Source organism: Petaurus breviceps, unplaced genomic scaffold (genome assembly GCF_028583685.1).
Source record: "Petaurus breviceps papuanus isolate PSGF00001 unplaced genomic scaffold, PetGlider_PUasm1.0 171, whole genome shotgun sequence".
In the NCBI taxonomy this organism is placed as follows: Eukaryota; Metazoa; Chordata; class Mammalia; order Diprotodontia; family Petauridae; genus Petaurus; species Petaurus breviceps.
In genome coordinates, this window is record NW_027185754.1 from 22,319,524 (window position 1) to 22,335,194 (window position 15,671).

Genomic DNA, 15,671 nt, shown 5'->3' on the forward strand with positions numbered 1-15,671 from the left:
GAAGTCCTATCTCTGACACACAGTGACTGTGTATTGCCTGGTTAGTGCCACAGGCAGTTTTCTAAGACTTATAAATGGATGGCCAGAGAATGGTCTCTATTGGTAAAGGACATTTCTTCAACATTCAGTATTCTCAACATGAATGAAATTACACGTCTTGACAAGAAAACAAAAAATAAAAATTATTCAGATAGATCACAAGGTGGGCTCTTTTAGTTACATGTGGATAGAGGCAGGCTCTCAGCCCTGACAGTGGCCTAAGAAGTATTTACTGAAACCAGCTATTTACAGAGTAGGTGGTGAGATAGCATAGATAAAGAAACCAATGCTCCAAACTTCCTCCACAGTCTTTGAAAAATCCCCAGCCAAAAGACTGGCTCTTTTACAATAGATGAATTTGCCAGAGAACAACACTGGAAGCCATAATCAGCTTTCAGGCCTGCTGACGGGGTAGTGTCCAACCAAACATATGTTCACAACTGGTTGGGCAAGCTCATTGCAATATAAACACTTTACTAAATATTAATGTTTGGACCAAGAAAAACAAAAAATCTCTTCATCTGCACTAATGATCCAAAAATACGTTTTGTCATTGAATCTCTGGCCTCAGTGCTAAGATTCAATTTCCCAATGGCTTCCCTTCTAGCAATATCTTGTAACTCCTGAGCATCCTTACTCAGATGCTGCCTCCTGTGTGAACTCCCTTCCACTTCTGCCCAGTAACAACCTCATCATTTAGACCTCAACAGTACTTTGTTTTGTGACATGATTGAAAAATGCTGTTCATTATACAGTTATATGTATTTTGTCCTCCTATTAGACTAGAAACTCCATGAGGGCAGGGCCTATGTGCTATCTAAATTTTATATCTCTTCCTCAGTGCTCAGCACAGTATATACACACAGTAGGTACCTGATAATTTTTTTGTGTGTGTGGGGGAGGGATCAAGGTTTAAGGCAGTGGATAGGACATAATAGTTTTCTTTAAATATTTGGAGATTAACTATATTATGCGGAACAGGGGAAAGTTGATTTGTTTTACTTAGTTTTAGAAAGTAAAAGTACAGGCAGTGGGTGGAAATTGCTGAGAAAGATTTTGATTCAATAAAAACAGATCCATTTCAAAGTGGAATAGGAGGGAATGAGGTACTGACTCCCTTCTAATGAGAGGAATATAAGCAAAGGCTGTTGCATCACTCACTGGGGATGGCACAGAGGGGATTCTCAATGAGGTATGAATTGAAGTAGATATTGTGTGAGATCCATTCTAACTCAGAGATTCTGAGAATGAATGAATGAATCTTCCTTTCTGCCCTTGCTAGGAAACCAATCGGATCAGCAGGGCCATAAAATAGATTAGATGCAATTCTCATTTAGCAGCTCTTTGTGCCCATAAAACTAGGAAGTTATTGCCTGGATTTTCTACAGACTTTGTATCATAGGGGTCAACTTGCAGGCACAATGCCACTTGCCCTCTCTAGGTCTTGTAGGGAATCCCTGTAGGGAAGGCAACACTTCTGGTAGCACAAAACTACATGAAACAAACTCTTCCCCCTCCACTCTCCTCTTTCCTCCTACCCCCCAGTCAATGATCATAAGCAGTGCAATACAGTGGAAGGAGCACTGGCTCTGAAATAGGGGACCTGGGTTCAAATCCTATCTCGGAGTCTTACTACCTATGTAGTCTTGATCAAATTATTTAACCTCTTGGTCCTTAGTTTTCTCATCTGTAAAATAAAGGGGACAGACTAGATGTTTTCAGAAGTCCCTTCTAACTATCAATCTGTGGTTCTGTAGTCCCCTTTCATGAACAGGTCTACACCCTGATGTAGATTTTCCTCCTTGAAGGGGGAGAATATTTTATGTTCAGCCTGAAAATATCTATTAAAACTGTTTATTTCATGGAGAAGGTCATAGAGCACCAGGGCTAAAGAAGTCATCTCCCTATTTTCCTTACAAGTATCTGACAAAATCCCACCCCAAACACTAACTCCATAACAATAGGAAACACAGACATTTTAAAATAAAATCAGAACACAACTTGGGTGTGCAATCATATAATGACCAACTCATCTACACTCTTACAAAGTACCCTGTCCACAGACTGCCACAGTGAGCCCAGTAGGGACAATTAATCCCCATAACAACACAATCTCATCCCTCTAGTCCCCTCATTTCTGAACAGTCAGTTTCTGTTTTATTTCTGGCTTGATGAATAAAACACAGAGATGAGTTCTGGGTTAAAGTCTGGCTCTGGGCAAAGGATTATCAGCTTCATCCCAGATGACTTGAACACTACACCATTTCTGGCACTCAAACGGGGGAGTGAAAAATGGTCCCATGTCTTGTTCTTGTTTCTTGGGAAAATGGGAACTTATGGGAAGAGCAGTGGATTTGGAATTAGAAGATGTAGATTTGGATCCTGACCCTACTACTTATTTGCTGCAGGACCCTGGGTAAGTCACTTCACTTTTATGAGACTCAGTTTGTTTTTCTGGCAAAATGAAGAGGCTGAACAAGATCACCTCTGAGGTTCTTTCCATATCCAAAAATTCCTGTTTATTGACATAGTCTCAAAGGGCAGATTACCTATCATAAGGCATATGGAAAATCCATAGGGTTTCTTAACCTATGACTGCCAGGGAATCTGAATTCTGTGGCCAAGCCTGGCACATAGAGAGTGAGAACTGTGTGGCATTTCTGTCCAGCTCAAGAGGGTCATTTTCTGAACAAAGTTATGGGAGGATGGACCTGGGGTGAAGAGGAAGCAAAAAGAGAGAACACAGCATGTTGTGACTACTACTATAAAGATGCTTACTGTTGGGCACACTACCCCTGTGAAGAGGGATTGGTCTTAGTTGACGGAAGAGAAAATAGGCAGCTCTTATGCCGAACATTTCTAAGACATGTTATCATCAGTGTTCATTTGTTCATAAATGTTCATTTGAACATTAACAAAGTGCTTTCCTCTAAACAACCTTGTGAGGTAAATCGTGCAATTATTTATTTTGCCCATTTTACAGATGGAGAAAGTGTGATTCATGATCATACCCTTTTATCCTTGCTCTAGGGTAGCATAAGCAGAACTTAGCTGTGATTAATGTAAAAGACTATGAGATAGAGGCAGTGGGGCATAGTATAACGGATGTTCTATCTCATGGACCCAAGTTAAAATCCTGATTCTGACACATTACCTGTGTGACCTTGGATAAATCATTTGATTTTTACAGGTTTCAGTTTCCTCATCTGCAAAATGAACTGGTCAGACTATATGACCTCTGAGGTCCCTCCAAGTCTATAATATATGATTCCAAGTGCCTTTCCAAAATGTATAGCAACTAGGGACAGATACAACACCAACGAAGGTGGGAAATAAAATATAAATCACTATATTTGAGCCTTTGTACTCTATGGTCCCTATGACTGGAATGTACTCCCTGGTATTGAGAAAGGCTATGTAACACACTAGATAGAATGCTGGATGTGGAATCAAGAAGATGGGTTTAAATCTCCACTCTGACACTTACTAGTTATGTGACTATGGATAAGTCACTTGATGTTTCCAGGCTTAAATTTCTTCAACCATAGACTAGGTATAATAATAATAATGATAATAATAATAATAACAATAATAGTACCAACTTACAGGGATGCGGTGAAGATTAAATGAGATGATGTGTGTAAAGCACTTGGCAAACCACTACACAAATGTGGATCATAATGATTATTTTCTTCTCATCTTTTTTGATGGAATTTAGACAGCAAGGGAAAGTAGCTTTGCTGTTATCATCCTTTTAGATTTAATGCTCTGTGTGCTATTTATTATTATACAAGGGTAGGAAATGACTGATTTCTGTACCTGAATGAAAGTGTTAGGTTGCAAGCTCATCTTCTGTAGGCTCAATGAAAACCTCTTGGGGACGACTCCAGGAGCAGACAGGACAACAGGGACGTATCTACCTCATTTTGCTCACACATGGTTTTGATTTCTTCCACTAGGTCTCTATATTTTGAAAACTTTTCATTCCACATAGATTGAGGATGAAGAATACTTGGCACAATGACATCTAGTAGAAATGTTCTTAAGTTCTCAAGGATTCATGTTATGTGCAGGCAATTGGGGATAACGGTTTTTGGCTATAAACGAGCTCCAGTTCCACTATGGTTTATTTGTTGAATACTCAAAGATGTTCTGAGGTCTGTATTTCTTGTCCTGGGATTTGTTGCCTATTAGTTCATGAAAGATAGCAAGCATCTGATTCTAGCCACCATGTTGTGTCTTGCTAGGTTTTCAGTAGGTCTGAAAACACTGCAATCTGTAATGATTGTTGTTACTATTACTCTCCCACATACTCCACTGTGAACCTTATGGCTCACAAAATAAATGGGCAGGTCTAATAAGGGTACACTAAGACTGAAAGATATTTATAAGTCAGGCTAGACAACTCTTCTGTAAGGCTTAGATGTGTTCCTCTGTCTCCATACCCATTGCTAACGCATATTTTGAAATTGCAGCTTTACTAGCAGAGTTGGAGGATGGAGGAGGAAGGAGTAATTGCTACTCTGGGATGGAAGCTAGCCATATAGCTTTCCTCACCCCCTCACCCTAAATCTAGGGGAGACTTAGTTGTTGCAGGAGAGAATAAGGAGAATGAATGGAGCCTGCTAATGTGGCTCCCAAACTGAGGTCCTAGAGGAAGGAGCTGGGCCTGGGTCACTTATTAGCCCAAAGAAAAAAGTTATTGTAGGTCAGGGAAGTCACATTCCTGCCATCTCCAAAATGAAAAAAAAAAAAAAGAGCAGAATTTAAAAGGCCTGGAGTTTGTTTTTGTTTTCCACCAAGTTTTTAATAAGCGAACCAACCATATGGGCTGTGTTACTTGATTTGTTTATCACGTCTACAACAACGCGTGAGGCTGGTGCTCAGGACTCCTGCAGGGTGAGTCACTCTGGCATGCTGGGCTCAGTGAAAGCCTTTTCTTAAAGGTCAACATGCATTTCTGCTCCCAGATGATCCTGAACTGAAACAGCCCACACTGAAAACAGATGCTCCCTCGGAGGTGTCAGGAACAAGGGAAGATTTTGTCTTTTTACATGTAAACAGAAGGGGGGAGTTCCCTCTACAGTTTCTGTCCCTTCTTGGTCACTGATTCCTTCCTGTTATTGTGTGACCCATGGCAAAGCCCTTAGAACAGTAAATGCATCCTCTTCCTCCTGAAGTAGTGGAAAGACTTCGGCATTTAGGACTGGAAAATTGGGTTTGAGTCCTGGCTCTACCACCTACGACCTGGGAGACCTTCTTGAGCCTCTGTTTCTTCATGTTTAAAATGAAGGGCTTGGACTAGACTGGTTTCTGATATGGCATCAAGCTCTAAATCCCATGACTTAAAAAATGAATAATCCTAGAATCACTGAATGCTAGAGCTAGTAAGGATCATTGGATTTAGAAGGACAATATCATCCAGTCTAAGCCCTCTTTTTTTTTTATAAATAAGGAAACTGAGACTCACAGAGAGGCAAAACAACTTGTCCTAGGTCATCTAGAAAATTAGTGGTATAGTCAGTGCTCAGACTGCCCTGGTCCAGGGATCTTTCTATTATTCCACATTGCCTAGAGCAGGGGTAGGGAACCTGTGGCTTTGAGGCCACATATGGCCTTCTAGATCTTTAACTGGGACCTTTTGACTGAATCCAAATTTTATAGAACAATTATTAAGAATCTGGAAGGTCACATGTGGCCTCAAGGCTGCAGGTTCCCCACCCCTGGCCTAGAGAGAACAACTCTTGGCATGCCATTCATTCATTCACTTCTGAAACAGAGGGGGGGGAGAATATAAGGGGTCATTTCTTGTGGGGAGAGATATGCCCACCAGCTACCTCAAAAGTCCTCTAAAAATATGGAGTACACTTGAGAAATATCACATCCTACTGGGAATAATACTAGATGGGGAATAAGATAACCTGAATTGTAACTTTAGGTTCTATCCATGAATTCCCAGTGCAACCTTGGGATAGCCATTTACTTTTCCCCAAGTTCCTCTTTTGTAATATGAGAGGGTTCACACACATAGCCTCTAAAGTGCTTTCCTCCTTGTCACTTTCCATGATTCTAAACTCAGCAAACATCTTAATTAATAGTTAAGTCTGGTGCTTAATATAGCACATTGTTTATAAGCATTTTATAAGTGTTTGTTGAATGAATATTGAATGAAGAAATTAAAACCCTAGCAAGATTACCTGAGAACCACTAGAAAGCATGAATGTAAGCAATGGAGGCATTGGGAATAAATACAGATGCTGAGGTTATCCCTTTTGTATGTGTGGGGGGGATTATGGGAATTGGAGAGGCAGTCTTGGTCTCTGTCCCACCCAGGAAACTGGTCCCTAAACTTCTCTACCAATTAGATTAGGGAAAGATGAGATTAGAAAGAAAGGTAGATCTAGGATGAGATTAAGAACAGGATATGTACCTTCCAAAATACTCGAAAAGGAAAATGGCTCACAGTAACAGTATTATCATGAGGATCACCAACTCTGAAAGACAATTATTCTGATCCAGACAATGATCTAAGGCCCAATGATCCAAAGGACTCATGATGAAAGATGCTATCCACATCCAGAGAGAAAACTAATAAACTCTGAATACAGATTAAAGCATACTTATAAAACACTCTTTATTTTTGTTTTATTTTACAACATGGCTGATATGGAAATATGATTTATATTTATAATTGATAAAGGCAATTTGCTTGCCTTCTCAAGGATGGGTGGGAGGAAGGGAGAGAATTTGGAACTTAAATTTTTTTTAAAAGATTATTAAAAATTTTTAAAAACATAAATGGGAAATATTTAATGAAATAAAAATAATTTTTAAAAATACTTGTAAAGGACAAGTCTAGAATGAAAATTTTGGAGTAGTACAACATGAAAGAGGAGAAAAATGAAATTGGAAGAAGGGCTATACTGGCTTCTTCAAACAAACCCACAAAATTATCTCAGCGTGGCTATTAATTAAGAATCTGTTCCCTCTAATAACTTTATTTTAAATTCCATTCTCAATATCAATGCTTCATTGTTCAAATTTTTTCTTTCATTTAATGGTTGTCAAATTTTTCTCAAGTTCCTATCCATTGATTTACAGATTCACGAGTAATTCCATCAATGATTAAGACAATTTTATGTATTTTCTGAATCCAGTTTCTTTTATAGATTTACAATTTTTTAAATTCTAAAAAACAGAACAGTAATGAGTTTATTTTTTACAGCAGTCCAAAAATGAGTAATAAAAAGCTATGAAGGAAATAACAGAATAAGTTCATTTTCCATTTTAAAAATTCTTTTTGTAATACAATAAAGTATTATATCTCAACACAAATAATAACGTAGTCATAGAGGGTGCTGATCAATTATCTCATCTCATTTAAAGTAAGTAATAAGATGCTACACCCTGAACTCTCAAGTTAATTTAGGTTAAGTATAAAAATTCTTTGAAAGTCACTGGCTAAATTGGAGTAATGTTGCAGAAGAAGTATGGAGTCAATGGCTAGATAGGTGGGCATCTTCTGCCAAGCCCCAGAGAAGGAATTGCTTGGGGATGGAAAAGACAGTGTCTTGGTTTCTAACTTGGTGTCATACCTCCCCTCCTGGCCAGAAAAGGGCCTCCTGTACTTTGGAGGACAAGAAGCTTCTTATCAGGATCCTGGAAGCATCTCTGGGAAGTATACATGGCAGTGTATAAAATGCACAGAGTAGAGAGAAAGACAGATTCAAGGCTCTACAAGGAGTCTTGCAGAAAAGTTCTACTGTGTTTAAAGAGAACTTCACTAATATCCCATGAAGGACAAGAAAGGATTTCCAGAAACCAAAATTTAAAATTTCCAGCTCCCCCTTTGCCACATGCGGTTTCTGAGCTTCAGCCTGCTTTTTCCTGGTCTATGTATTTACTTGTAGTTGAGCAATCACAGTCTTTCTGAGGGTTGTTTTATCCCAACTATCCCATCATAGTAAATATCATAAACCAATTAAATCTGGCTGATTGGTTGTATCGCTGATATGAGTGCGGGAAGCACACCAGTGAGGTCTTGTGAGCTATAGCATTGGAAAACCATCACCTCCAACTCTTTAGGGTTGCTCTTAGACCCCTAAGAGGAAGTATAGAAACTGCCTCTGGGGACCCAGTCTATCAATGTGAGTATGGAATGGCAAGTTAACCCCAGAGCCTGTACCGTATTTTAAAAACAGTGAACAAGCATATATGAAGTGCTTAGTATGTTCCAGGCAGAAAAAAGCCACATAGCACACTGGCTCTAAGGCTGGCCAGGAAAAATCTGACTTAAAATCCCACCTCTGATATGTGCTGATAGATGACCCAGGGCAGGTCACTTAAATACCGGCTCTACCACCTGTATGACCTTCCTGAGCCTCTGCTTCTTCATGGATAAAATGAAGGGGATTCTATTAGACTGATTTCTGAAATGGCATCAAAGTTTAAATCCTATGACTTGAAATGAGTAATTCCAGAGTCACTTAATGTTAGAGCTGGAAGGGATCCCTCGATTTAGAATTGGAGTTTCATCCAGTCTAACTCCTCTTTTTACAAATAAGGAAACTGAGGCTCACAGAGAGGCAAAACAACTTTCCGTAGGTCATATAGGAAGTTAGTTCTAGGTATACTGAGAATCTCATTGTTCTAGGTAACTCTCAAAATCTAAATGGTAGAGAAGATGCTTTTAAAGATACATTGGTAGAGCAAATTTCTGGATTAGGAGTTACCTATTTCAATGAAATCACAAATCTAGTACCTATCCCTATATTAAAATGAACACACTTAAAAAAAGCCATCATATCATAATTCTAAAAATTCCACAATATTATGAATTATGATAGACTCCCCTCACTTCCCAACTCTTCAAATCTTGGTGTGCCTATTGGCTCCTAATGGTCTTGATCTGATACTGTAGTCAGGGAAGCCTGATTGGAGGAGGTGGAATTTGAGTGGGATCTTGAAGGTAGAAAAGAGACAGATGAAACAGTCTCTCTGGCCCCACAAGTTTCTTACAATCCCCTCTCCTTTTTAATAGGCCTGTTCATGATCAACTCCTCAAAGTTCCAGTAGGAATTAACCAATTAAGACAATTAAGCATCACCTCCCTTGGTCTAATTGCAAAGCTGATCTTTCTGTTCAAGTTCTTCATAGGACTCATGAGATTTCAAATCGGAAGGAAGCTTTATCCTTCCTCATCCTCTGTCTAGTTCAATTTATTCATTTTTACAGATGAGGAAACTGAGGCTCAGAAAGGGAAAGAGTCTTAACCAAAGTTACGCAGATAGAAGCAGCAGAAGCAGGATTGAAACCACAGACAGTCCTCTGGTCCCAAATCCACTGTTATTTTCACTAAGCCATTCAAGTGCCTTGGAGAACAACAGATGGACTCTGATCTCTCTCCTCCCCTCCACCTTAAGAACCTCCATCTAGCTGAGAGTCAAAGTGCCATCTGCCTTCCTGCCAGCAGGCTCTGCTCCAGAAAATCTTCACTGTACCCCCCTTTGCACCCCCAAGTACTCCCACTGGATTCCCCGCTGAGAGACCAGGAGCTCCAAGTTCTGGGGGCTTGTCTCTTTTTCTAGGAGACACACTCTGATCACACCCATTCCAACTTCAGTCATTTGGCTGGCCTGGCTTTTGTTATTTCTCAATGTGTGTTTGATAATAATGAGGTTCCAATGAGATACTGATGACACAGCTCACACTGCCTAGGGGCACGAGCCTTTGGAAAAACTGAGCATGGACTAGGACCATCCCCAAGGAGTGCACTCATTTTTCCATGAATAATGGCTAAATGAATTCTACTTTAGCTATTTTTATTGGATCACATGAGCCCATCAGATCTCTAGAGGGAAAAGAGATGCTGAAGAAAAGAGCTGGGGTTCAGTTCATTACACTTCTCTCTAGTAACCAGCACATTTATGCAGAAGAAAGAGTATTGGCTGACTAGAGAAGTAAGAAAATGATTGCAGGGACCTCCAACAGTCTCTGTGCACAAATGATTAAAGACAAAGTTTGTTTTTAATGCAAAGGATCTTCTTCAAAACCAGATTCCCTGAACAGACTTTAAAAATACATTTATTGATACCTTTTGTCTTTATCTCACAGGCATTTCTGGAAAATAAAAAAAATCCGCCCCTTCAAATTGGAACTTCCCTTGTGACAAAGAAAAAAAGATGAAGCCAAACCATGTGATACAGCGACCCTTTAATTCATGGTACACTGGAGGGAGGTGTATTTCATTGTTCTCAAAAACCTTTATTGGCTACTAAGTTATTAATAACTAGCTAGCTCTCTTTTTAGCGATCTTTTTGTTTGCACAGGTAGAGTCACTGGGAATCTTGTTCTCTTGATGTTAATTTATATCACTCCACAAAGTTTCTTTGAATCCTTCATAGTCATCATTCTTACTACACAATAACATTCCATTTGAATATCACTTTGGACAAATGTTTGAGAAAATCGTCATCATGTGTCAAAGGAAACAACGATGGCTTTGATTTTCTGTCCCAAGAGGAAAGCTCTGAGAATCGGATACTGACCTCACCACCCATCTGTCTTCAGCTAACTTTCTTGGCCCTCTGCTCATTCTGCTGTCCACTGGGCTCACCCCCTTGGCCCACCGGAGAAGAATTTGGTCCTACTTTGTGCCAACCTGGACTCTTTTCCAGTTAGCCAACTCTCCCCTCAAGGCACAAGCACAAGATCAGTTTCCATTTTCCATACAACAAATCACTTTCTTTGTCTCATTCAAATGCAGCTCTCAGTTTCTGGGACCAGGATTACACCCTCATCTCTGGACCTTTAGGTCAACTCACCCATATCTTCTCCGAATTCAGGGCCCTAGACTGCTGTCCATTACAAGCCTTCTTGTGTTGGTCCCTTCCCTTTCTGCACTGACAAGAGTAATGGACATTGAGGGCCTACCCTTAAGATATAGCCCAGCTTAACATAGAGGATTCCTGAGTTTAGGAAGCCAGATCACAGACCATGGAGAAAGTCAGGAGGTTCAATGGATAGAATGCTAGGTTTAGAGTGAGGAAGATCTGAGTTCGAATCCAGCTTCAGATACTTACTTAGCTGTGTCATCCTGGGCAAATCACTTAGTCTCTATCTGCTTCAGTTACCTCATCTGTAAAATGAGTATAATAACAGCATCTATCTCATAGGGCTGTTGTGTTATGAGATAATATTTGTAAAGTTCTTAACATAGTGCCTGGCATATAGCAGGTATTTCATAAATGCTTAGCCTCCCTAGGGCTTAGTTCTCTCATATGTAAAGAAGGTGACCAGATTAAATGACCTCTGTAGTAACTACTAATTGAAAATTTTGCATTCTCAAGGCCCATTCAAGTCTTCCCTTGTGTAGACAAGTTATAGGAAATGCTTTGGCTAAGCCAGAAAAATGCACAGTTGACTGAATTCTTCAATAACAAATTCTAAAAGGAGAGAAATTTTCTGATAAAATGGGTGTATTTTCTATGGAAGATTTACAGAGAGCCAATGGCATAGGATGAGGAATGTGGAAGGCCTGGGATCTGAACTGATGAAGGGAGTACTCATGTGGAGAAAATCATGGATCCATCCAAATACTATCAATATCTGGTCAATGAACTCTCCTTTCTTTTTGTCCCTCCCACCTGTAAACCAAGAGAATATACTACGAAAAGGCCCTTCCTCAAAGCTGTCCTCATTTCTCTTAACTAGATGCCCTCTTTCTGTTTCTACTAGAGAACAACACGGTAGTGAAAAAAAAAATCATTATACTGAGAATTAACAGCCCTGAGCTCAGGTTCTGGCTTTGCTACTTATCAGCCGTGTGTCTCTGGGCAAGTTACTCCCCTCTCTCAGTTTCCCCATCATTCCCCAATGAGGAAGTTGGACAAGATCTCTAAGATCTTCCTGCTCTAGCATTCCATGATTCTGAATGCTGCCCATCAATCTTGTGCTGGAAATATCCAGTCCCTCCTGGGCTTAGAAATCTGAATACTAAAGCTAGGAGAAGTCCTGGTCCACTAGGATACTGGTATTGAAAGCAGGGGTCACACCTCTGAGGGAGCATCATATGAACCCAAGGAGTATAAGATCAATCAGTTGAACAGGGGGATTATGGTTTGGGTGCCATTGCAACTGCAAAAGCCAATAATAGGTTTTGTCTTCAATATGGACACATATACTACCCATTATCTCCAATACACTCTCCTTCCACTCTCTTAGCTCCCAATTTCTATCCTTCTGAGTCATGTGCCTACCCTTTATGGCAGTTATAATGTAACTCCAACCTGGGCACTCATAGCAGCAGCTGCACAAGTGCTGATGGGAAAATCTCTTACCCCAGAAAATAAAAGCTGATGGGGTGTATGATTTAAAAAGTTGGGAGAACATTGTTCTAGGGTAAGAAGCTTAGATAAATGGTGTAGTTTTTTCACTTATCCTTGTTTTGTTCCTTGTGTGGTGTGGGAAGAATAATTCCAGAAAGAACACTAGTTAGCTAAATGATGTGGAGGTAGCTTTAACAATATTTGGCTGCATCCTCCTTCATTCCAAGGCACCTGCATCATTGCTAATTGAGAGAAAACACTGCCCTTGCTGGGGTCAATGTTCTTTATGCTTTTTGCTCTCAAGGAAAAGATGATTTCATTTGTATAAACTAAACATTGCATACAGGGAAAAAATTAAACCCACAACATTCCTTAAGCTGGTTTTTTTCTTCACACATGGCAACTGAGTTTTCTAGATTTCATTTCTTATAAGCTGTCCTTTGGTTTGTTTGTTCTTACACAGAAGAAGAATTTATCCCCAAAGACATCTTTTCCCCCTTAGACATGGCTACCCAGGATAAGAGCTCCATCCATAATTCTCAGAGTTAAGGAAACTATTTTGGAAGGAGCCTTAGAGGTCAAAGCAGCCTCCGTCTCAGAACAGGAGCCACCTCCTCAACACTTCTGACAGGTGGCTCTCCAGCCTCTTCTCAGATACTATGGAATCACCAAATTTAAGAGTTGGAATGGGTCCTGGTGGAATCTTGGTTGGAAGGGAACATCTTCCCGAACCCATTTTTAAACAGATATCCCTTCATATAATATACCTGGCAAGGGGTCATTCAGCCTCTGCTTGAAGACTTCGGGAGATGAGGAACTCAGTAACCCATTCTACTTTGAGATCCAATTTTAATAGTGAACATGTTTTCTCTTATATTGAACTGAAATCACCTGCTCTGCAACTCTTACCATTGTCATTAGTTGTACCCTCTGGGGTCAAGCAGAACACATCTAATTCCTTTACTCTAGGACAGAGCTATACAATACACAGCAAGCGGCCTGCCAAAGGATTTCTGGTGGCTGGTGAAAAATGTAGTGTTGCTACTGCACACTCTCCTGTCTGTCACATGACCTGCCATTGTCAGTCTGTCTCTAGTCTAACCAGTCTGCCACCTAAGAACTTTAACCTATTTTAATTCTGGCCCCTACCTACTCCCAAATTGTGTAGGTCTGCTCTACAACAATTCTTTTGCTATTTTAAAGAATACCAACATTTCAAAGATGAAAGGTACCTTAGAAGCCACTTAGTTCAACCCCTCTCTACAACAGATATTTCCTCTGCCTTGTTCCTGTGGTATGCTTAAACATCACCAGAGATTGAAAAGTTACCATGTCATGAGGTAACCTGGTCCAGTGATGGGGAGCTCACTCCCACTTTAAGGCAATCAGCCTATTTCACTTTGAGCCATCTTTGGTTATTAGGGACAACTTTCTTACACAGAAGAGAAGTAGAATCTGCCTCTCCAAAATTTCCCCTCTTTGTTGAGACTCATTTTTCCCTTTGGGATCAAGGAGAGAAAAAGTCTATTTCCTCCTCCCCCATCATAGACCTTCAAACGTTTGAAGGCTCTGAGATTTACTGTCTCTCTAAGTCTCTTCCCAAGCTGTTCGCTACATATCTGGTTTAAAACAGCTGGGACTGAGAGGAGCAACAAATACAAAGGGTCACTCACATAACTGGGTTTTAGGGATAAGAGCTTGCACTTGAACCTCAAATCCAGGGCAGCTGCCATGGTTTCTGGAGACCAGTGAAAGAATGCAAAGCTATTCTGCCCTTTATTTTTAGACCTTGGAGAGTCATTTGCTAGGGTATAATGAGTGACCCTTATGAGACGGGGCAAATAAGGCAGTAAAGTGGAAAGGGTCCTTAATCAGAGGATCTTGGATCTTAGATCCTGGCTGTGATAGTTTTGTGACTTTGGGGAAAGTCATCTAGCCTAATGAAGTATGGTACTGGTGAATCAGCACTAAATTCAGAGTCCAAAAGACCTGGTTCAAACCTTAGCTCAGCCACCTAATACCTGTGTAACCTTGAACAAGTCTCTTTCCGTTTCTGGGAACCAGTTGTCTTTAGTAGTAAAATAAGGAAGGGGGAATTTGACTAGATGATCCATAGCACCTAAAATCTATAGTTAGGTCTATTTGACTCAGAAGGAAGAGTGGATTTGTTGAAAGGAGAAGAAACCTATACAAAGTTCATCATGTAGGGCAAAGTGCTGAATTGTAACTGTGAGGGTAACCTGTGTGGTGGGTTGAATTTTTCTGCCTTTTGAGGAGATAGAAATAAGAATGCAGCTTGTAACTTTTTGAATTTTCTTGTTTTCCCCCTGGTTCAGAGGCAAGTAAAGTTAGATGTCCAGTGTAACTCTCTTTATACTGCTCCCTCCCCTGGGGGCCGGGGAGAAGGAGAGAATGAGTGGTCACTTCAGTGGCTTAGGCTGACTCCTAGAGCCAAGACAATACGAAAAGAACTGAAGAAACAGAGCAGGAAGAGCCTGAGCATGGGGAGGTCCAGAAGGAGGTGAAGAATGGGAGGCATGGTCCCCCTCCCTCTGTGAGCTTGTCTTGAGCCCACACACCGGCTCCACCAGTGATGAAGATGAAGTGACAAGTGAAGGAGGGGTCTTGGGTAATGATCCAGCCGTGCTGGGAAGACATGGGTGTAAAGGCCCTTCTCACCTCCCACGCATATTGCTGTAAGAGGAAGAGGCAGCCTACTGTGTGCTAAGCACTTTACATATATTATCTCATTGATAATAGGTGGTTGGTGGGTCTCCCTGCCACAAGTATCTCCCCACTCAAGTCCGTTCTCTCCTCAGCTGTCAAAGCCCTAGTCTGATCATGTCACCTTCCTCTACTCAACAAATTTCAGAGGCTCCTTATCACCTCCAGGATCAAATACAAAATCCTCCATTTCACCTTCAAAGTCCTTCATGACTTGCCCCAACCGTCCCAGTCTTCTTACACCTCACAACCTCCCCACATTGTTTGACCCAGTGACAATGGCTTCCTCACGTGAGACACTCCATCTCCCAATGCAGGGCACTTTCACTGGCTGTCCCCCATGCCTGGAACACTCTTCTCCCTCCTCATCTCTGCCTCCTGGCTCTCTTGGCTACCTTCAAGTTCCAGTTAAAATTCTACCCTCTATAGGAAGCCTTTCCCAATCTCTCTAGGGGCTACTTGCTCTCTCCCATGAAACAGCTATCCTGGAGGTCTGATTCTATCACCTCAACTAGGCTCTTACAACTTCTGAGTGGAGCATGCCTATAGATCAGTTTTGGAAAGAGCTGTGGTGACACAGTT

The 15,671-nt window shown here is 40.8% G+C and overlaps 1 protein-coding gene across 2 annotated transcripts in view; it reads right to left on the reverse strand.

The window, feature by feature from the left end:
- Positions 1 to 15,671, reverse strand: part of RALGPS1 (Ral GEF with PH domain and SH3 binding motif 1) — a 624,901-nt gene that overhangs the window by 58,267 nt on the left and 550,963 nt on the right. The window lies entirely within an intron of this gene.